The 22,477-nt window shown below is 38.4% G+C and overlaps 1 protein-coding gene and 1 pseudogene across 18 annotated transcripts in view; one reads left to right on the top strand and one right to left on the bottom strand.

Annotated features, from left to right (window-relative positions):
* The window catches only part of CPEB1 (cytoplasmic polyadenylation element binding protein 1), a 103,893-nt gene that overhangs the window by 30,017 nt on the left and 51,399 nt on the right, over positions 1–22,477 (top strand). The gene's annotated exons all lie outside the window — the stretch shown is intronic.
* On the bottom strand, positions 4,128–5,007 carry LOC108592143 (nucleophosmin pseudogene; annotated as a pseudogene).

Here is a 22,477-nt window from a genome sequence, read left to right as displayed (position 1 = left end):
GTTGTAGATGTGTGGCATTGCCTCTGAGGCCTCTGTTGTGTTCCATTGGCCTATATCTCTTTTTTGGTACCAGTACCATGCTGTTTTGATTACTGTAGGCTTGTAGTATAGTTTGAAGTCAGGTAGTGTAATGCCTCCAGTTTTGTTCTTTTTCCTTAGAATTGACTTGGCTATGCAGACTCTCTTTTGGTTCTGTATGAAGTTTAAGGTGGTTTTTTTTAGTTCTGTGAAGAAGGTCATTGGTAGCTTGATGGGGATAATGTTGCATCTATAAATTACTTTGGGCAGTATGGCCATTTTCATGATACTGATTCTTCCTAACCATGAGCATGGAATGTTTCTCCATCTATGTCCTCCTCTCTCATTTCGTTGAGCAGTGGTTTGTAGTTCTCTTTGAAGAGGTCCTTTACATCCTTTGCTAGTTGTATTCCTAGGTATTTTATTCTCTTTGTAGCAATTGTGAATGTTCCTTCTTGATTTGACTGTCTTTAAGTCTGTTATTGGTATATAGGAATGCTTGTGATTTTTTCACGTTGATTTTTGTATCCTGAGGCTGCTGAAGTTGCTTATCAGTTTCAGAAGATTTTGAGCTGAGACAATAGGGTCTTTTAAATATACAATCATGTCACCTGCAAATAGAGACAATTTGACTTTCTCCTTTCCTAATTGAATACCCTTTATTTCTTTTGCTTGCTTGATTGCTCTGGCTAGAACTTCCAATACTATATTGAATAGGAGTGGTGGGAGAGGGCATCGTTGTCTAGTGCCAGATTTCAAACGGAATGCTTTCAGTTTTTGCCCATTCAGTGTGATATTGGCTGTGGGTTTGTGGTAAATAGCTTTTATTATTTTGAGAGATGTTCTGTCAATACCTAGTTTATTGAGAGTTTTTAGCATAAAGGGCTGTTGAATTTTGTCAAAGGCCTTTTCTGCATCTATTGGGGTAATCATGTGGTTTTTGTCTTTGGTTCTGTTTACGTGGTGAATTACGTTAATAGACTTGAGTATGTTGAACCAGCCTTGTATCCCTGGGATAAAGCCTACTTGATTGTGATGGATAAGCTTTTTGATATGCTGTTGCAATTGGTTTGCCAGTATTTTACTGAAGATTTTTGCATCTGTGTTCTTCATGGATATTGGCCTGAAGTTTCCTTTTCTTGTTGAGTCTTTGCCATATTTTGGTATCAGGATGATGTTGGTCTCATAAAAAGATTTGAGGAGGATTCCCTCATGTTGGATTGTTAAGAATAGTTTCAGAAGGAGTGGTAGCAGCTCCTCTTTGTATGTCTGGTAGAAGGTGGCTGTGAACCCATCTGGACCTGGGCTTTTTTTGTTGGTAGGCTATTAATTGCTGTTTCAACTACAGCCCTTGTTATTAGTCTATTCAGGGTTTTGACTTCTTCCTGGTTTAGGCTTGGGAGGATGCACCTGTCCAGGAATTTATCAGTTTCTTCCAGGTTTACTGGTGCATAGAGTTCTTTGTAGTAATCTCTGATGGTGGTTTGTATTTCTATGGAATCTGTGGTGATATCCCCTTTATCATTTTTTATTGCATCTATTTGATTATTCTCTTTTCTTTTTTATTAATCTGGCTCGTGGTCTATTTTGTTGATCTTTTCAAAAAACCATCTCCTGGATTTATTTATTTTTGAAGGGTTTTTTTGTGTCTCTATCTCCTTCAGTTTTGCTCTGATCTTAGTTATTTCTTGTGTTCTGCTAGGTTTTGAGTTCTTTTTATTTTGCTCCTCTAGATATTTCAAATTTGATGATAGGGTGTCGATTTTAGATCTTTCCTTGCATCTCATGTGGGCATTTATTGCTATAAATTTTCCTCTAGACCCTGCTTTAGATGTGTCCCAGAGATTCTGGTATGTTGTGTCTTTGTTCTTGTTGGTTTCAAAGAACATCTTTATTTCTGCCTTCATTTCATTGTTTATCTAGTCAACATTCAAGAGCCAATTGTTCAGTTTCCACGAAGTTGTGCAGTTCTGAGTAAGTTTCTGAATTCTGAGTTCTAATTTGATTGCACTATGGTCTGAGAGACTGTTTGTTATGATTTCCATTCCTTTGCATTTTCTGAGAAGTGATTTACTTCCAATTATGTGGTCAGTTTTAGAGTAGATGTGATGTGGTGCTGAGAAGAATGTATTTTCTGTGGATTTGGGGTGGAGAGTTCTGTAAATGTCTATTAGGTTTGCTTGGTGCAGATCTGAGTTCAAGTCCTGGATATCGTTGTTAATTTCCTGTGTTGTTGATCTTTCTAATACTGACAGTGTAGTGTTAAAGTCTCCCACTATTATTGTGTGGGAGTCTCAGTCTCTTTGTAAGTCATTAAGAACTTGCTTTATGTATCTGGGTGCTCCTGTATTGGGCACACATATATTTAGGATCGTTAGCTCTTCTTGTTGTATCGATCCTTTTACCATTATGTAATGCCCTTCTTTGTCTCTTTTGATCTTTGTTGGTTTAAAGTCTATTTTATCAGAGACTAGGATTGCAACTCCTGCTTTTTTTCTGCTCTTCATTTGCTTGGTAGATCTTCCTCCATCCCTTTATTTTGAGCCTGTGTGTATCCTTGCATGTGAGATGGGTTTCCTGGATACAGCACACCAATGAGTTTTGACTTTTTATCCAATTTGCCAGTCTGTGTCTTTTGATTGGGGCATTTAACCCATTTACATTTAGGGTTAATATTGTTATGTGTGAATTTGATCCTGCCATTTTGATGCTAGCTGGTTGTTTTGCCCATTAGTTGATGCATTTTCTTCATTGTGTCAATGCTCTTTACCATTTGGTATGTTTTTGGAGTGGCTGGTACTGGTTGTTCCTTATGTATAGTGCTTCTTTCAGGAGCTCTTGTAAAGCAGGCCTGGTGGTAATGGAATCTCTGAGCAATTGCTTGTTCATCAAGGATTTTATTTCTTCTTCACTTACGAAACTTAGTTTGGCTGGATATGAAATTCTAGGCTGAAAGTTCTTTTCTTTAAAGGTGTTGAATATTGGCCCCCACTCTCTTCTGGCTTGTAGGGTTTCTGCTGAGAGATCTGCTGTGAGTCTGATAGGCTTCCCTTTGTGGGTAACCCAACCACCTTTCTCTGTGGAAGCCCTTAGCATTTTTTCCTTCATTTCAACCCTGGTGAATCTGACGATTATGTGCCTTTGGGTTGCTCTTCTTGAGGAATATCTTTGTGGTGTTCTCTGTATTTCCTGGACTTGAATGTTGGCCTGACTTGCTAGGTTGGGGAAGTTCTCCTAGATAATATCCTGAAGAGTGTTTTCCAGCTTGGATTCATTCTCTCTGTCACATTCAGGTACACCTAACAAACGTAGATTAGGTCTGTTCACATAATCCCATATTTCATGGAGGCTTTGTTAATTTCTTTTTACTCTTTTTTTCTCTAATCTTGCCTTTTTGTTTTATTTCATTGAGTTGATCTTCAGTCTCTGATATCCTTTCTTCTGCTTGGTCAATTTGGCTATTGAAACTTTTGCATGCTTTGTGAAGTTCTTGTGATGATGTTTTGCAGCTCCATTAATTCATTTATATTTCTCTCTAAGCTGTTAATTCTTGTTAGCATTTCATCAAACCTTTCTTCAAGGTTCTTAGTTTCTTTGCATTGGGTTAGAACATGATCTTTTAGGTCAGAGAAGTTCGTTATTACCCACCTTCTGAAGCCTGTTTCTGTCAATTCATCATACACATTCTCCATCCAGCCTTGTTCCCTTGCTGGTGAGGAGTTGTGATCCCTTGGAGGAGGAGAGGCATTTCTGGTTTTGGGTATTGTCATCCTTTTTGCACCGGTTTCTTCCCATCTTTTTTTTTTTTTTTTTTTACTTTATTAAAATACTGAGTTTTATTTCACATGTATATTTTTGTCTCCCCACCATTTCCATGTCTGACCACCACTACTACTATGTCCTATCATAACATTCCATACATACTTAAAACCAAGAAAAGGGTGGAGTTCCATCTTTAAAAACTACAGGCATTTTGGACAACACATTCTTGGCAATGGAATCTTGACAACATTTATCAAACACGGTAGGGAAAATTCTCACTCTGCATTATAAAAAGGACAGCCAGATACCAACTGTTACAGAAATGAAATAAGATGGAAAAATTTTAACAAATTGTTTAAACTATTTTCTTAAAGAGACTTCCTCCATTGTCAGAGATCTTGAATAGCCTCCTGGTCAGTCATCCGGAAGCAATTCTTCACATAATTGATGAACTTGGCTTCCACTTTGGGAAGAGAACCACCTTTTTCTATACTTGCTTGCATTTTTGCTTTAATGTCTTCTACAGAACTAGGTCCTTTTGGTGTTTTCCTGTTTTTTGAAGGATTCTTATCCTTTTGATCTTGGTGTTGATGATGGTTTTGAGTCTTTTCCATTCTGATTTGACTTTTGTGCATTTTTGGCTGGAGTATCATGTATAGATTTCTTCACTGGCACTTTTTCTTCAGTTTCCTCATCATTGAAATAATCATCATCATCATCATCATCTTCATCAGCAGTAAGTTTTACTTTTTTTCTGTGGAACCTTGCTACCACCTCCAGGGGCAGACTGCTTTCCAGCCATACTTAAGAGTTTCACATCCTCCTCCTCCTCATCTTCTGACTCTGCATCTTCCTCCACAGCTACTAAGTGCTGTCCACTGATATGCACTAGCCCTGAACCACACTTCAATCGTAAGACCACTGGTGGTGGTATTTCAAAGCCCCCAAGGGAAACCGTTGGCTGTACAGACATTTTCAAAGTTGCCATGTTACTTTAATTGGACTGCCTTTGTAATTCATTGCCTCTGCTTCAACAATGTGCAATTCATTCTTTGCACCAGTTCCTAAACTGACTGTTCTTAAAGGTAACTGGTGCTCATTTTCATCATTATCCACCTTAAAGTGATAATCTTTGTCGGCCTTTAGTTCACAACCAAAAAGATAGTTCTGGGGCCTCAGGGGGCTCATGTCCATGTCCATCGGATCTTCCATCAGGTGGTGACACGCACTTAGGTGGAAGAGAAGGTGGAGAGAGATAAACGACCACTACTCCAAAGAACAGCCGCTCAGGATGACTCACACCAGGGCTCTTCCCATCTTTGTGGATTTATCTACCTGTGGTCTTTGTGATTGGTGACTTTCAGATGGGGTCTCTGAGTGGACATCCTTTTTGTTGCTGATGAACTTATTTCTTAGTTTTCCTTCTAACAGTCAGGCCCCTCTGCTGTAGGACTGCTGGAGGTCCACTCCAGACCCTGCTTGCCTGGGGATCACCTGTTGCAGCTGCAGGTGATCTTTGTCCCAGAAGGACACCCACCAGATGTCAGCCTGAGCTCTCCTTTATGAGGTGTCGCTTTGTATGGGGGGTGATGAGCTGCTTGAAGAGACAGTCTGTCCCTTTTAGGAGCTCAGGTGCTGAGCTGTGAGCTCCATTGTTCTGCTCAGATCTGTGGGCAGGTATGTTTAAATCTGCTGCAGCAGAACTCATAACCGCCTTCTTTTCCCAGGTGCTCTGTCCTGGGAAGGTGGGACTTTATTTATAAGTTCCTGTCATTCTGCTGCCTTTTTTTTCAGAGATGCCTTGCCTAGTGAGGAGGTGGCCTAGTCACAGTCTGCCAGCAGACACATTGCTGAGCTGCTGTGGGCTCTGTCCAGCTGCTGTGTGAACTTCCTTGCAGTTTTGTTTATGGGGTATAGTTAGAAGTGCCTTGTTAATGGCAGTCTGCCTCAGTAATGGCGGTCTGCCTCACTAATGGCAGACGCCCTGCCCCCCACAGAGCTGGACTGTCCCTGGTCCAGCTGTGCTTGCTGTGAAACTCTCAATGCAAAGCGTTTCAGATTGCTAGTCTTTGTGGGGGTAGGACCATCACCTGGTTCCCTGTTTCAGCCCCCCGCTTTTTTTTTTTTTTTTTTCAGTCGAACGAGCGACTCTGTCTCTCAGGCATTCCAGTCGCCAGCTGAAATGGCACTTGGATTTATGTGCGTTTTTGTGTGGAGACCCATTGCGCCAGCTGAAACAGCTGTGCGGGAGACTTGTGGTGCTTTTCTGCCCAGGAATCTCCTGGTCTGTGGACAGTAAAAATTCGTTTGAAAACATGGTGATCACTTATCCTTTGCGTTTTCATTGGGAACTGCAATCCAGAGCTGTTCCTATTTGGCCATCTTGGATCCTCCCCAGGTTCAAGCTGCCTTTGTAATCTTAATTGGTGTCTTATGAATAACAGAAAACTTAAATTGTAATTAAGTGTAATTTATTGACTTTATTATTCTTAATGCTTCGTGGCCTGTTTAAGAAATGTTTGCCTTTTCCATGGTCATAAAGGTAGTATAATACTGTTTCTTTTCAAAAGTTGTTTTACCTTTCACACTTAGATTTATAACACATCTGGAATTTTGTTTTGTACATGGTATAAGCTAGAGGGGCAAGATTAATTTTGTTCTGTATGAATAGCCAGTTGACTCAGCATCATTTTGGTGAAAGAAAATTCTTTTAAATTGTATTGCTATGTCACCTTTCTCATAAATCAGGTATCTGTAATATATGTGCAGATCTGTTTCTGGATACTTGCTTCTCTTCCATTGATCTATTTATCTGTCCTTCTGTCTTAATTATTGTAGCTTTTTAATTGGCATTGATAGTTGGTAGTGAAGTCCTTCAACTTGGTCTTTTTGGATTCTTGGCTTTTTTTTTTTGGATCTTGACATTTCCATATAAATTTTAGATTTAGCTTATCAGTCCAAGCTCCCCAAACCCCACATACACAAAGTTATACTGGGATTTTGATTGGGATTGTGTTTTGTGTATAAATCAATTTCTGAATGATGGATATGTTAACAAGTCTTCCAGTTCAAGAAGCCGGCATATCCCTTTGTTTATCTGGTCTTTAAAAATTTTCTCAGTGTTCGTAGATGTCTTGTACATTCTTTGAGTTAGATTTTGATGAGTACTTAAGGCTATTGTAAAGAAGGGTTTTTTGGTTTTGTTTTTTTTTTTTTTTTAGTGCCATTTTCTGTTTGTTTGCTGCTGTGACAGCCCTATCTAGTGTGGGCTCCAGAAGTAGATATTCCAGGTTTTGGACATTTGAGTCCCGCTTATGTGCAAATTGTTTATGGTATCCTGTCTCCTAAATAGTCTATAGTTTTGAGATGTGAGTTAGTTTTATTGCTTTAATTCATCTGTGAGTTTTGGAGGCTATATGGAGAGATTTGGATCTAGGCAACTGCCAATTTCCTGTAGGAACCAGGAATTCTGATCTTACTGATCTTGTTTGAAAAATATATATACGTATTCTCTCTCATACATATATATGTATTGTGCGTTTGTCAGTGTGTATATGAGAGAGAGTATACATATGTGTATGTATACGTGTGTGTATACATCATATATATTGACAAAATATACACCAAAAAGTGAATGTTTTTGCCTCTTAGAATGTCTAAAATTGAGAAGACTGACCTTATGAAGAATTGGCAAGGATGTTGAATAACTGAAACTGTCAAACTCAGCTCACTGTAACCTCTGCCTCCCAGGTTCAAGTGATTGTCCTGCCTCAGCTTCCCAAGTATCTGGGATTACAGGTGCCCACCACCACTCCCAGCTAATTTTTGTATTTTTAGTAGAGATGAGGTTTCACCATGTTGGCCATGCTGGTTAAAATTTTTAAAAGCAAAAGCCCTATAAAAGCAAATATGTGCACTTAATTCCTACCATTTAGAGATAACTATATTTACAAAGGGTAACAGTTAAGATATTGATACGTTCGATTCAGACCTTTATTCAGACAGTAAAATAAAAATTTCACACTTAAGTATACTCTTGCCCTCATTTTCCTGGAGATAGCTCTCCTGAAGTTGGTGTATTTCCTTTTCATCTGTTTTTTATGCTGCTCTGTGTATGTCCACAAACAACAGTTTACCTATAAAAAGGTAAAACGTAAATAAAACATCCACTGAGGAAATGTACAATTAAAGTATATAACTGGATAAATTGTCACAAAACAAATACACTCATGCTCTAAAGCTCAAATCAAGAAATAGAATACCAGCACCTAGGAAGACCCCTCAGCCCCTCTTAATTGTCATATGTTTTAAATCTTTAGGCAAAGAGTATGACATTATCTTCCTGGTATTTGCTTTTTTTCCATGTATCATATTTATAATGTGTACATATTGATAAGTAAAATCAGTACATTTTAATTGCTTTGTAGTAATATTTTACATAAATATATATAACATCCCTCTACTGGTAAGTGTTTAGGTATATATTTTTTGCTATATTTAGGTAAATGTTTAGGCATGTATATTTTTGCTATTATAAACAGTATTTTGGTGAACATCCTTGTTTATGTCTCCTGTGCACACATTGCAAGAGTTTCCTTGAGTATATACCTAGAAGTGAATTGCAGAGTTTAGTATACTGTCTTCACACTTTAAGTTGCTGGGTACTTTTTCAAAATGAATGTACCAGTTTATAATCCTGCTAAGATTTCATGAGTTTTCAGTCACATTCCTTGTAAACTCTAGGTATTGTCATACTTCAAAATTCCAGTTGATACAGCTGAAAGTCAAACTTGATTTTGTTTTCTTTATATTGTAAAATACTTTCTGAAGTTAAAATAATATATGTAGCATATGTGATCTGGCATCAACCCAGAGAAAGTTTCTAAATTGTGTCCCAGGGGTCTTATCCTTTATGTGATCCTGTCTGATGTTTCTTTACATTCCATGCGTATTATATAATTAAAATCATTGATTTAGATGAAGTCATGCAATGAGTGCTCTTCTGCTACATTGTTGGCAACTAAATTGACTTTGTCTTCCCAGAAAAATCCTTTTATTCACGGTTGGCTTGGTTGTCACTTCAGAAACTTTTTCACACTGTCCTGCCTCCTGTGTTCTGTAATCTGCCAATCCATGAGATGAAGCAAGGTCCTTCTTGACTCTTCCTGTTTGTGGTTCCACCATGTGGTGTTGTAAGCATATACATTCTTAAAATGGGAAGATAGGATATAGTTTTGAAAAACATTGTTTGTCCATTTCATAATAAACCCACACAAAGGTAGGGTACAGGCTCTGGATGTAGATGACCTGAGAACAAATTCTGGTTGTGCTGCTTACTTGCTGTGACCTTGGCTTACACTCTGAGTTTAAATTTCCTCTTTAGACATATAGGTAGTAATAGTACCCATTTGTAGGGGTTTTGTGAAGTTTAAATAATATTTGTATTGAATAATACTTAAAATGATGCACATAACTGTACTTACTAAATGGTGATAGCGATTGTGTTAGTGTGGGTATATAAAGATGAAGTTGTGAGAGCATTACTAAGGTTATACACACACACACACACACACACACACACACACAAATATATACTTACATTAAGAGTTGAACTAGGTTTTCTGTTTAGACTGAAAGTCTCAAAGAATATGTAAGGACTGGGTCTTAAATATCCTTGAGTTTCATTTCATTTCCTTTTTTTTTTTTTTTTTTTTTTAAAGATCTTTTGAAATCCTTGGATTTCCAGTCCTCACTGTTGGGTCTTGTGCATATTATGTGACATTATACAATTGCTTAATGAATACATTCTCTCAAACTGGGTCCCTAAGCTGAAAAAGGCCCTCATTTTATGTTCAAATTGTACTCCCTCAACATTTGGTACTGATAATATCTAGGAATTTACTTGCAGTTTTGTGTGTGTGTGTATGTGTACACAGTCATTGTTTATTTAGACTTTAGTAATTTTTACTGATTACTTAGATTATCATTGTGTTTTTATTAATTCTTGGACTAGTTTGCTGGAGATTTCCAAATTGTTAAATATAGAATATATGGAAACTTGAATAAAACACCAGTATGTTTTAATCAGTTATTCAGCAGACACCCACATAACCACTACCTAGGTCAAAAAATAGAATATTACAGCAGGGTACAGTGGCTCATGCCTGTAATCCCAGTAATCCCAGCTCTTTGGGAGGTTAAGGTGGAAAGAACCCTTGAGTCCAGGAGTTGGAGGCTTCAGTGAGCTATGATGATGCTGCTATACTCCAGTTTAAGAGCAAGACCCTGTCTGTAAAAAACCATATGTTTATATGGTTGTATATTTTTATTTTTATTTTTTTGTCCCCTCCCCCCCCTTTTTAAATTATGCTTTAAGTTCTGGGGTACATGTGTAGAACGTGCAGGTTTGTTACATAAGTATACAAGTGCCATGGTGGTTTGCTTCATTCATCCCTCTGTCATCTACATTAGGTATTTTTCCTAATGGTAGCCATCTCCAGTCCCCCCATCCCCTGCTATCTTTCCCGTAGCCCCACCTCAACCCCTGAAAGGCCCCAGTGTGTGATGTTCCCCTCCCTGTGTCCATGTGTTCTCGTTGTTCAGCACCCACTTATGAGTGAGAACATGTGGTGTTTGGTTTTCTGTTCCGTGTCAGTTTGCTGAGAATGATGCTTTCCAGCTTCATCCATGTCCCTCCAAAGGTCATGAGCTCGTCATTTTTTTATGGCTGCATAGTATTCCATGGTGTGTATGTGCCACATTTTCTTTATCCAGTCTGTCTTTGATGGGCATTTGGGTTGGTTCCATGTCTTTGCTATTGCAAACGGTGCCACAATAAACATGAAACGTGTACATGTGTCTTTATAATAGAATGATTTATAATCCTTTGGGTATATACCCAGTAATGGGATTGCTGGGTCAAATGGTATTTCTAGTTCCAGATCCTTGAGGAATAGCCATACTGTCTTCCACAGTGGTTTAACTAATTTACACTCCCACCAACTGTGTAAAAGCGTTCCTATTTTTCCACATCCTCTCCAGCATCTGTTGTCTCCTGATCACCATTCTAACTGGTGTGAGATGGTATCTCTGATTTGCATTTCTCTAATGACCGGTGATGATGAGCTTTTTTTCATATGTTTGTTGGCTGCATAACTGTCTACTTTTTTTTTATTTTTTTTTGAGATGGAGTCTAACTCTGTCACATAGGCCAGAGTGCAGTGGCACAATTTCATCTCACTGCAACCTCTACCTCCCAGGTTCAAGCAATTCTCCTGTCTCAGCCTCATGAGTAGCTGGGTGGTCAGGTTGGTCTCGAACTCCTGACCTTGTGATCCGCTCACCTTGGCCTCCCAAAGTGCTGGGATTGTAGGCATGAGCCACTGTGCCTGGCAGATATCTCCTTTTGGGAAGTTCAAAAGGAGACTTTGACTTTGGTGGAATTGTTTTTTTTATTTTTGTTTTGTTTGTTTATAAATTTAAGTTCTTTGTGGATTCTGGTTATTTGCCCTTTGTCAGATGGGTAGATTGCAAAAAATTTTTTCCCATTCTGTTGGTTGCTGGTTCACTGTAAATGATTGTTTCTTTCGCTGTGCAGAAGCTCTTAAGTTTAATTAGATCCCATTTGTCTATTTTGGCTTTTGTTGCCATTGCTTTTGGTGTTTTAGTCATGAAGTCCTTGCCTATGCCTATGTCCTGAATGATATTGCCTAGGTTTTCTTCTAGGTTTTTATGGTGTTAGGTCTTATGTTTAAATCTTTAAGCCGTCTGGAGTTAATTTTTGTTTAAAGTGTAAGGAAGGGATCCAGTTTCAGCTTTCTGCTTATGGCTTGCCTGTTTTCCCTACACCATTTATTAAATAGGGAATCCTTTCCCCATTGCTTGTTTTTGTCAGGTTTGTCAAAGATCAGATGGTTGTAGATGTGTCGTGTTGTTTCTGAGGCCTCTGAGGCCTCTGTTCTGTTCCTTTGGTCTGTATCTGTTTTGTTACCAGTACCATGCTGTTTTGATTACTGTAGCTTTGTAGTATAGTTTGAAGTCAGGTAACATGATGCCTCCAGGGTTTTTTTCTATTTGTTTTTTTTTTTTCTTTTGGCTTAGAACTGTCTTGGCTATGCAGGCTCTCTTTTGGTTGGTTGTATATGTTTATGTTGAGAGGATAACCATTATCCTCTTGCTTCCAGTCTTGGGGGCGGGGTTGTGAACTTCTTAGCATTTCTCCATTAAATATGCTGAAGTTTTTGTGAATGTTCTTTATCTAATTAAGAAAGTTCTTTTCAGACTTTGCCAAGAGGCTTTTAAAACAGAAAATCTGCAGGGCACAGTGGCTTATGCCTGTAATCCCAGCACTTTGGGAGGTTGAGGTGGGTGGATGACTTCAACTCAGGACTTAGAGACCAGCGTAGACAATGGGGTGAAACTCTGCCCCTACAAAAGTACAAAAAGCCTGGTGTGGTGGCACGTACCTGTAGTCCTTTTTACTTGAGGCTAAGATGGGAGGATCGTTTGAGCTCAGGAGGCAGAGATTGCAGTGAGCCAAGATTGTGCCACTGTACTCCAGCCTGGATGACAGAGCCAGACCCTGTCTTCAAAAAAAAGAAATAAAAATCATAAAATCATCAATTGTTATTAAATTATATCAGTTTTTCTGCCTCTGTTTATTTCTTTTCTCCATTATTGTATAGGCATAGGAATAACATTAAGGAAAGAATACCAAAGTGAAGCCAACTTTGCATTCCTGGAATTAAGTTGTTCATAATATATTTTATTTAGTATACTATTTGTATTTGGTTTGTAAATGTTGTCTTTAGGATTTTTGTATTCATGCACATAAAAGATAAGCTTGTAATTTTCCTTAAGATATCCCTGGTGTCAGAGTCATTAGCTTCTTGAAGCAAATTGTTAGCTTCTTGAAAAGTTTTTTTCTCTGTTCTTGGGAAGAGCTTGTGTGAAATTTATATTCTTCCTTAAATTTTTGTATAATTCATTGGTGAAACCACCTGGGCCTGGCGTGTGTTTTTGTTTTTTGAGGGCAGGCTGTAGTGCAGTGGCATGATCTTGGCTCACTGCAACATCTGCCACCCGAGTTAAAGTGATTCTCCTGCCCCAGCCTCCTGGGTAGCTGGGATTACAGGTGCCTGCTACCTCACTCGGCTAATTTTTTGTAATTTTAGTAGAGATGGGATTTCACCATCTTGGCCAGGCTGGTCTTGAACACCTGACCTCATGATCCACCTGCCTCGGCCTCCCAAATTCTGGGATTACAGGCATGGGCCACTGTACCCAGCCAATTTATGTACTTTTTGTAGGGACGGGATTTCACCATCTTGGCCAGGCTGGCCTTGAACACCTGACCTCATGATCCACCCACCTCGGCCTCCTAAATTCTGGGATTACAGGCATGGGCCACTGTACCCGGCCAATTTATGTACTTTTTGTAGGGACTGGGTTTCACCATCTTGGCCAGGCTGGTCTTGAACTCCTGATCTCATGATTTTCCCCAACTTTGACCTCCTAAAGTGCTAGGATTACAAGCATGAGCCTCCACACCCAGCCCAGTTTTAAAAATATAATTATCAAAATTTCTGTTTTGATTTTGTTTTTTTTTTTTTGAAATGGAGTCACACGCTATTGCCTAGGCTGAAGTACAATGGCGTGATCTCAGCTAACTGAAACTTCTGCCTCCTGGGTTCAAGCGATTCTCTTGCTTCGGCCTCCCAAGTAGCTGGGACTAAATTAGCCAGAGGTGCTCCACCACGCCTGGTTAATTTTTATGTTTTTAGTAGAGATGGGGTTTTACAGTATTAGCCAGGCTAGTCTCAAACTCCTGACCTCAGGCAATCTGCCCATCTCTGCCTCTCAAAATGCTGGTATTATAGGCATGAGCCACCAAACTCGGCCCAGCTTTCTGTTTCTTCTTCTAAGTTTTGCTAAATTGTGTTTTTCTAGGAATTGCTTTGTTTCATTTAAATTTTCAAATTCATGCATAAATGTTAATGTAAAAGCCTCTTCTAATGTTTTAGAATTTCCAGTATTTCTTGACATTAAATTTGCTTTTTTTTTTGGTCTGTCTTACTAATCTTTTTTTTAAAATAAGCTTTTGGCTTCAATCCCACCCTATTCTACTATACATTGCTTTTATGTGTCATTTATTTATTTTTCCTATTGCTTTCTTTGGTTTTAATTTACTGTGTTTTTTAAACTTACTGAGATGAAAATTATTAGATCATTGTATTTTTGTTTTTGGGGTTTTTTTGTTTGAGATGTGATCTCAAGTGATCCTCCTGCCTCAGCCTCTTGAGTAGCAGGGACTGCAGGCATGTGCCACTATGGCTGGCTAATTTTTATTTTTATTTTTTTCTAGAGATGGGGCCTTGTCATGTTGGCCAGGCTGGTCTTGAACTCCTGGCCTCAAAGGGCCCTCCTACCTCGGCCTCCCAGAGTGTTGAGATTATAAGCATGAACCACTGTGCCTGGCCTACTATTGCCATCTTAACAATATTAAGTCTTCTAATGCATGAATCAAGGTTGTCTCTTATTTAATTTCTTTCAGTGATTACTTAAAATTTTCAGTGTACACGTCTTTCAATTTATTCATAAGCATATTTATTTTTGATGCTACTGCAAGTGAAACTGTTCTCAATTTCATTTTCAGGTTGTTCATTGCTAGTGTATAGAAATATAGCTGGTGTGTGTGTGATTTCTTAGGATTTTTTCACATCCAAGATCATGCTTTCTGGGTGTATCATCTATAGTTTTGTTTTGTTTTTTCATCTAGATGCCTTCTGTTTCATTTTCCTACCTAATTGTGCTGGGTAAAATCTTTAGTACAGTTTTGAATAAAAGCGAAGAGAGCAGACATCTTGTCTTGTTTCCAAAAACTTTGTCTTTCACCATTAAATATGATGTTAGATGTGGGTGTTTTTGTAGGAGCCGGTTACCAAGTTGAAGATGTTTCTTTCTTTTGACTGGAGTTTTGCTCTGTTGGCCAGGCTGCAGTGGCGCAATCTCGGCTCACTGCAACCTCTGCCTCCCGAGTTCAAGCAGTTCTCCTGCCTCAGCCTACAGAGTAGCAGGGATTGCAGATACACGCCACCACGTCTGTCTGATTTTTGTATTTTTAGTAGAGACGGGGTTTCACCATGTTGGTCAGGCTGGACTTAAATTCTTGACCTTAGGTGATCCTCACCTTGACTTCCCAAAGTGCTAGGATTACAGATAGGAGCCACCGTGCCTGGTCAAGGATTTTTTTTCTATTCCTAGTTTATTGAATGTTTTTATCATGCAAGGATATTGGATTTTCATAAAGTACTTGCTCTTCAAACATATTTAAAATAAGTAGTCTTTGTCTAATATATGTAATGTCTGGTCTTTGTCAGGGAGAATTTCTAATGATTTTTTCCCCATGAATGGGCAATACTTGTTTCCTTGAATGTCTTACAACTTTTGTCTTGAAAACTGGACATTGGAAATAATGTGGCAAGTGTGGAAATTGGGTTATTCCTCCTCCACAGGCTGAAGAGTTCTTGTTTGTTTTTCATTTAGTGGCTTTTCTCAGCTAATTCTGTAAACTTTGGATTTTTTTTCATATGTGGCCACTGAAATCTCTACTTGGTTATCTGATAATGGACAGAAATTGCCTTACGTGCTTAGAACCAGTAAGTTTCCCAGTCTTTGACAAGGGGGGGCCCTGTATGCCCTCCACACTGAGCCAGACAGTTTATAACTCTGTAGTAGTCTTCACTTCCTGTTTGTACAGAGCCTCAAGGTTAACCAGAAGTGAGAGTTCAGAACTTTCTAACAATTCTTTCAAGCATGCAGGATAGCCTAGATTCCCAGGACTATATGGAGTTTTTACTTTTTTTCTTCTTCTTTTTTTTTTTTTTTTTTTTTTTTAGCTCTCCACACTACAGAATTTATTTTTCTTTTTTAAGAGTTTTTAATAAAGCCTCATATTTTATTCCCTAGCCTTTCAAGCTTTTTTGGTTAGCCTATTGAGTTTCAAAACTGTTACCTACTGCCTCAGGCACCTGGGATATTTAATAATTGTCTCTGATTTTTTTTTTTTTTTAAAACAAACTTTCCCTAAGAAATGCCTGGTTGTACTTGGTGAGCTCTGAGGCAGGTCAAATAAAGACAATCGTGTAAGTGGTGCCTTATGTGTAACCCTCTAAAAAAGGTCAAGTAATGACAGTTCTTTGAGGATAGGGCTTGAGCTTCAACTGTTTTGTCCCTTCAATGGCTTCCAGGCTGCTAGTTTTCACTGTGTTTGCAGGTTGTTGGTTTTCATAACCCTGAAATAGTGCAAGTTAAAAGGCCACAAAGAATGTTGTTCTTACCAAGATTCATCTGTCATGTTTTTTTTTTTTAAAAAACAAATACCCTTAGATTTCTGTAAGCTTTGGTTTAATTTCCAGAGGTCTTGACAGTTTATTGTGACAATTTTTTGCTAGTGTTTTCATTGGTTTTATGTAGGAAGAATTTTCAGAGGTTCTTACTCTGCCATTTCACTATTACCCTGATCATTGATTTTATTTTAGTTTTATTTATTATTATTATTTGAGATAGAGTCTTGCTCTGTCGCCCAGGCTGGAGTGCAATTCAGAATCTCAACTCACTGTAACTTCTGCCTCCTGGGTTCAAGTGATTCTCCTGTCTCAGCCTCCTGAGTAGCTGGGACTACGGGTACCTGCCACCATGCCCAGCTGATTTTTGTATTTTTAGTAGAGATGGGTTTTCATCATGTTGGCTAGGCTTGTCTCTGACTCCTGACTTCAGGTAATCTACCTGTCTCGGTCTCCCAAAGTGCTGAGATTACAGTCATGAGCCACTGTGCCCAGCGTAAAAATCTGTTTTTTTTGTTTTGTTTTTAAATTAAAAAGACCTCATATTAGAAGTGACAGGTTCTACAGCCGGGCACTGTGGCTCACACCTGTAATCCCAGCACTTTGGGAGGCCAAGGCAGGTGGATCACCTGAGGTTAGGAGTTTGAGACCAGCCTGACCAATGTGACGAAACCCCATCTCTACTAAAGATACAGAAATGAGTTGGATGTTATGATGCGTGCCTGTAACCCCAGCCACTCAGTAGGCTGAGGGAGGAGAATTGCTTGAACCTGGGAGGTGGACACTGCAGTGAGCTGAGATCACATCACTCCACTCCAGCTTGAGCAATAGAGCAAAACTCTGTCTACAAAAAAAAAAAAAAGTGACAAGTTCTGGCTTCTTTAAAAAAATGTAGTTTATGAGAGAGGCTGAAGAACCCACCCAACCCCCCTGGAACCATGTGGTTTAACTATTGTTGTGCTCAAACCTGTCATCTTTACTGAGTCTTCTTTGTTCTTCATGTTCTATTCCTTTTTCTTTCTTCCATGGCCTCCTTGTCTGACAAGTGAGTAAACATATTTACTGATCTTTTTGTGGCTACTCTGAGCATTATAACACGTTATCATTGACTTACTAGCATCTAACAAATTAGTGCTTTCATCACTCTTAGAAAATACAAGGACCTTATAGAACTTGTTATCCTGTCTCCACTGCTTTTGTGCTGTTGCTACTATACATTTTAATTGTGTATATATTTGAATCCCAGAAGAAAGCATCTTACATAGTCAGTATTTACTTAGACTTAGATGCGTCTTTTCATTGTTGTTGTTTTTTTTTTTTTTTTTTTTTTCCTGAATTTCTGTGCTTCATGTGGGTTAACTTTGCTCAAGGAGCATGTTTAATGTTAAAAATGTTAAAGATGAACATTTTTATTTTGAGTCTGCTGGGAGTGAGTGATCTTTATCTTCCTTGAAAATATCTTTTTCATGTTCGTTTCTTAGGATATATTTCCTGGTTATGCGGTTCTTAATTGGCATTTATCATTTCACTCTTTATATACTGAACATGTTCAGGCCTCAGTGGTTTTGAAAAGTCAGTCATTCTTTTGAAACCTTTTTCTCTGTTTTGTTCCTTGTTTGTTTTAATTATTCCTTTGTTTTCTGATGTTTCACTCTTAGTTTAAATATGGTTATCTTTTTATTTTTTCTTCCTTGGGAGTTTTTGGGTTTCTTATGTGTACAGACTGGTATCTTTGATTACTCAATTTACAACCATTATTTCTCATATATTTCCTGTGCCTCATTTTTCTTTCTCCTCTTCTGGGAGTCTGTAGTTAAATATTTATTCTACTTTGTCATTCTATCCATTGTCTCTTTGGTATTCTCTACTTTTTTGTGTCTCCCTTACTTATTGTATAAATTTTGGTTCTGTATTCTAGTTCGCTGCTTTTCCCCTATTGTACATCATTTAGTTGTTAAACTCCATCTTTGAGGTTTTAAATTTTAGAGATCAGGGCGGGAGATTTGGGGCCCTGGTTTTATTCTGGTTGTAGGTAACTTGGCGGGGGGAGTCCCGGCTTAATGTGGATAGGCTGTCTTATTAAATTCCCTTCTTGGGTGTGTTTTGAACCTTGACTTCTTTTCCTTTGCTTCTTGGGACCATTGAACCAAAACCAAACTTTGCTGAGATGGGTAAAGAGATTCCATCATAGACTAAAAATGGCTTTGGTGTTCTGGTATTGTGCTTTTTTGAGGTGGGGAGTGCTTGCCTGGTTTTTTTTTAATTGTTTGTTTTAAAGAATTTGGATTAGTAGTTCTATTATGTAGGATTTCAGATGCTTTTAAGATGATGTCCCTATTTATTGTTAGCATTTTTTTTTTTTTTTAGAAAGAAGGTTAGTTTGAATAACTTGGCCAGCCTTTATTGGAAATGGAACTCAAATAGTTTAAAATTCTGATTTAAGCTTTACTTCAATTCTCCTCTAGTACTAGTACCTATTCAGTTCTCCTCTAGTACTAAACACTATGAACATGTCCAGTGGAGTGGTAGTGATGAGTGTTTCCAGTCTTCTTATATTTTTCAACATTTTTATTCTCCTGCATAATTTGAGAGAACTTTTTCTTTCTGCCTCATTAAGTTTTTTATTTGTGAACATTATACCAGTCAGACCATTTGTCAGCTTTATTAAAATAATCAAATTTTAACTTCCAAGGTCTCCAGCAATCGTCTGGTATCTTGGGGGGAATTATTGTCTTAAAATCTTATTCTCTTGACTTTATTATCCTTCATTTCCTCAGATATGAGTTAATTTTTTTTTACTTTTAATTTTTATGGGTACACAGTAGGTATATACATTTACGGGAAAGGTATAGGTTTATGTTTAAGGTTGCTGCCACATTGACTCTGTTGGTTTTCTGAAAATATTTGGTCAATATTGGTTATAATTTGTATTTTTAAATGGCCTTTGGGTTTTTGTTTTAGTTTTTTGTTGAGACAGAGTCTCACTCTGTCGCCCAGGTTGGAGTGCAGTGGTGTGATCTCGGCTCACTGCAACCTGTGCAGTTCAAGCGATTCTCCTACCTCAGCCTCTCAAGTAGTTGGGATTACAGGTGCCTGCCACCATGCCCAGCTAATTTTTGTATTTTTAGTAGAGACGGGGTTTCACCATGATGGTCAGGCTGGTCTCAAACTCCTGACCTCAGATGATCCAATTGCCTCGGCTTTCCCAAAGTGCTGGGATTATAGGCGTGAGCCACTGTGCCCAGCCTGTTTTGTTTTTTTGACTAAGGAGTTTTTCTCTGTTGCCCAGACTGGAGAGCATTGGTATGATCTCAGCTCACTGCAACCTTCACCTCCCAGGTTCAAGCAGTTCTTCTACCTCAGCCTCCCTAGTATCTGGGATTACAGGTGTATACCACCGTGCTTGGCTGATTTTTATAGTTTCAGTAGAGATGAGAGTTGACATGTTGGCCAGGCTAGTCTCGAATTCCTGACCTCAGTTGATCCACCCACTTCAGCCTCCGAAAGTGCTGGAATTACAGGCGTGAGTCCTGCCACTCCTAGCCTAAATGACATTTGTTTTTGAAATGCCTGAGAAACTTTGTGTGCAAATGATGTGTAGGTTTATTCTAGCCTGCTCTCAGGATGGGAAGTTAAAGAGAGAGATGTAATAGTAGCAAAACTTCCGGATATGTAGTCTCATCATCCCTCCTGGATATCATCAGGTTCCTGGTTCATAGGTGAAGTAGTAGAATCAGCCTGTATGCTTCTACTGGGCTTCTCCAATGCAGTCATTGTCAATAGTCGTATAAGTAACTCCTTTTATACACCTTTCAAGCTGTGCAATATCTGGAGCAACTCTCCTGTTTTCTAACAGTCTTCTTTCAATGTTCCCTCCTTCCAGTTTGAATCCATCTGTCTTGCTTGTTGTATTTTCTTGGTTATTGTTTTTTTGAAACAGAGTCTCATTCTTATCATGTAGGCTGGAGTCGAATGGTATGATCACTGCTCACTGCAGCCTCGACCTCCCAGGCCCAGTTGATTCTCCAACCTCAGCTTCCCAAGTAGCTGGGACTACAAGCATGTGCCACTATACCCCATTAATTTTTTCATTTCTTTCTTTCTTTTTTTTTTTTTTTTTTTTTTTTTTTTTTGTAGAGTCGAGGTCTCCCTCTGTTGCCCAGTCTGATCTTGAACTTCTGGGCTCAAGCAATCCACTTCCCTCAGCCTCCCAAGCGCTGGGATTACAGGTGTGAGCCACTGTGTTCAGCCTTATATTTCTTGTTTTCAGGATTCTTGATGATTTTGGCACACCAAGGGTATCTTTTTTTGTTTTCTAATATGGCTACAGGTTCTTTAAAATTGTCATTTTAGCATTGGAGAATGAAGGGGAAGCTATAATATGTGTTTATCCTGGTATCTTAAGCCTGACATGAGTATTTTTGTTTGTTGGTAGATTGTCTTCCATGTTCATGACTTAAATATGTCAAGAGGATATATCAAAACTACCTAACAGTTCTTATCCTCTCCTTGCCATGTAAATAAAACCACATGCTTCCTGGGTATCTTCTTGCTATAAATAATACTGTAATGAACATTTTTTTTTTTTGAGACAGTGTCTCCCTCTGTCGCCCAGGTCGGGGTGCAGTGGCACAATCTCGGCTCACTGTAACCTCTGCCTCCTTGGTTCAAGTGATTTTCATGCCTTGGCTTCATGGTGGAGTGTGCCACCGTGCCCAGCTATTTTTTGTATTCTTAGTAGAGATGGGGTTTCGTCATGTTGACCAGGCGTTCCAAGTCCTGGCCTCAAGCAATCTGCCTGCCTCGGTCTCCCAAAGTGCTAGGATTACAAATATGAGATGCAGAGCCTGGCCTGTAATGAATATTTAAATGAACTTTTTAATACATATGTTTTCCATATTTTGCTTTTTTTCTCAGATTAAAAGCTTAATACTTTTATTTGCAAGTTAAATCCTCTCGTGTAAAAAGTTTATTTGCAAGTGAATTTGGTCAGATGGTTATGCCATCAAGAGCATTAATCACTCCAAGTTTCACCACACACTTGCTTGTATTAACTGCTGTGTTTTTTGTGAGCTTTAGTGAAAATTAGGCCTAACTGTTTTTTGAATCTTTCAGGAATAGGATTGTGATTCTGTGATTGTTAGCATTGTGATTGTTTATGTCTCACATTGCTTTTAGTCTGGAGTTGCTTTCTCCATCTGCTTCCTGCTGTAATTTATTTTTTGAGAAAAGTAGGTCATGTGTTCTCTGGAATTATCTGCAATATAGATTTTACTGACTGCATTCTCATGGCAGTACTTAACATATCCCTCGACCCCCTGTATTTTCTATTAATTGGTTGATGATTATAGCTAGAGACTTGAGCAGACTTAGGTTTGACTTTCTTAGCAAGAATACTTAGCAGGTGATATTGAGAACTTCTGTCTAGTGAAATCTAGGTGGTCAGTACCTAGACACTTACGTTAGGGGTTGCCAAATTGCAGTTTCCTAATTCTCTCAGTTTTTCATTTATTAGTTGATATTCTTTTATAAAAAATAAACTTAATTTAATCAACTATTTGATAAACCAGAAGAGAACGTTTCTTCAGATAATTAAGCACAATTAAATGCTTTGATTATTTTTCTTTACTTTCCTTCGTAATATTGAGCTGATTCTCTAGCATTCTCCAAAGTTGACCAGTAAGTTGTTTTTTAGTATCATTGTGAACTCATGGATTTAATGTGTTTGATGTGTCTTGATCCATTGCAGTTACCCTTTTTTGTTTAGATTGTGTAATCTTTGAACAGTGGAGCCTCTTTACACCTGGTAGGATGCCTGTAGCAAAAAGGCAGTAACAATTGTTGATCAGGAGGTAGAAAAAGTGAAACTCTCATATATTGCTAATGAGAAATGTTGCAGCTGCTTTGGAAGACAATTTGGCAGTTACTCAAGGTTAAACAAAATCACCATGTGACCCAGAAATTCACTCCTAGGTATGTACTGAAATGAAAATGCATGTTCATACAAAAACTTGTATGTGGTAACTTGGGGGAGGTCCCAGCCTAATATGGAATAGACTGTCATATTAAATTCCCTTCTTGGGTATGTTGTTCATAATATCCCAAATGTGGAAACAACCCAAATGTCTATTAACCAGCGATGAATGGATGAACAGAATGTAGTACTGGCATACCTCATATTATTGTGTTTTATTTTTATCACATCTCACAGATACACAATTTTATACAAATTGAAGGTTTGTGGTAATCCTGTGTTGGACAAATCTGTTGCTGCCATTTTTCAAAAAGTATGTGCTTACTTCATGTTTCTGTGCTACATTCTAGTAATTATCCCAATATTTTCATCTTTTTTT

This window comes from Callithrix jacchus, chromosome 6 (genome assembly GCF_049354715.1).
Source record: "Callithrix jacchus isolate 240 chromosome 6, calJac240_pri, whole genome shotgun sequence".
NCBI lineage: Eukaryota > Metazoa > Chordata > Mammalia > Primates > Cebidae > Callithrix > Callithrix jacchus.
The sequence above is the reverse complement of the archived record's forward strand: the minus strand, read 5'-3'. Positions and strand labels throughout refer to the sequence as shown.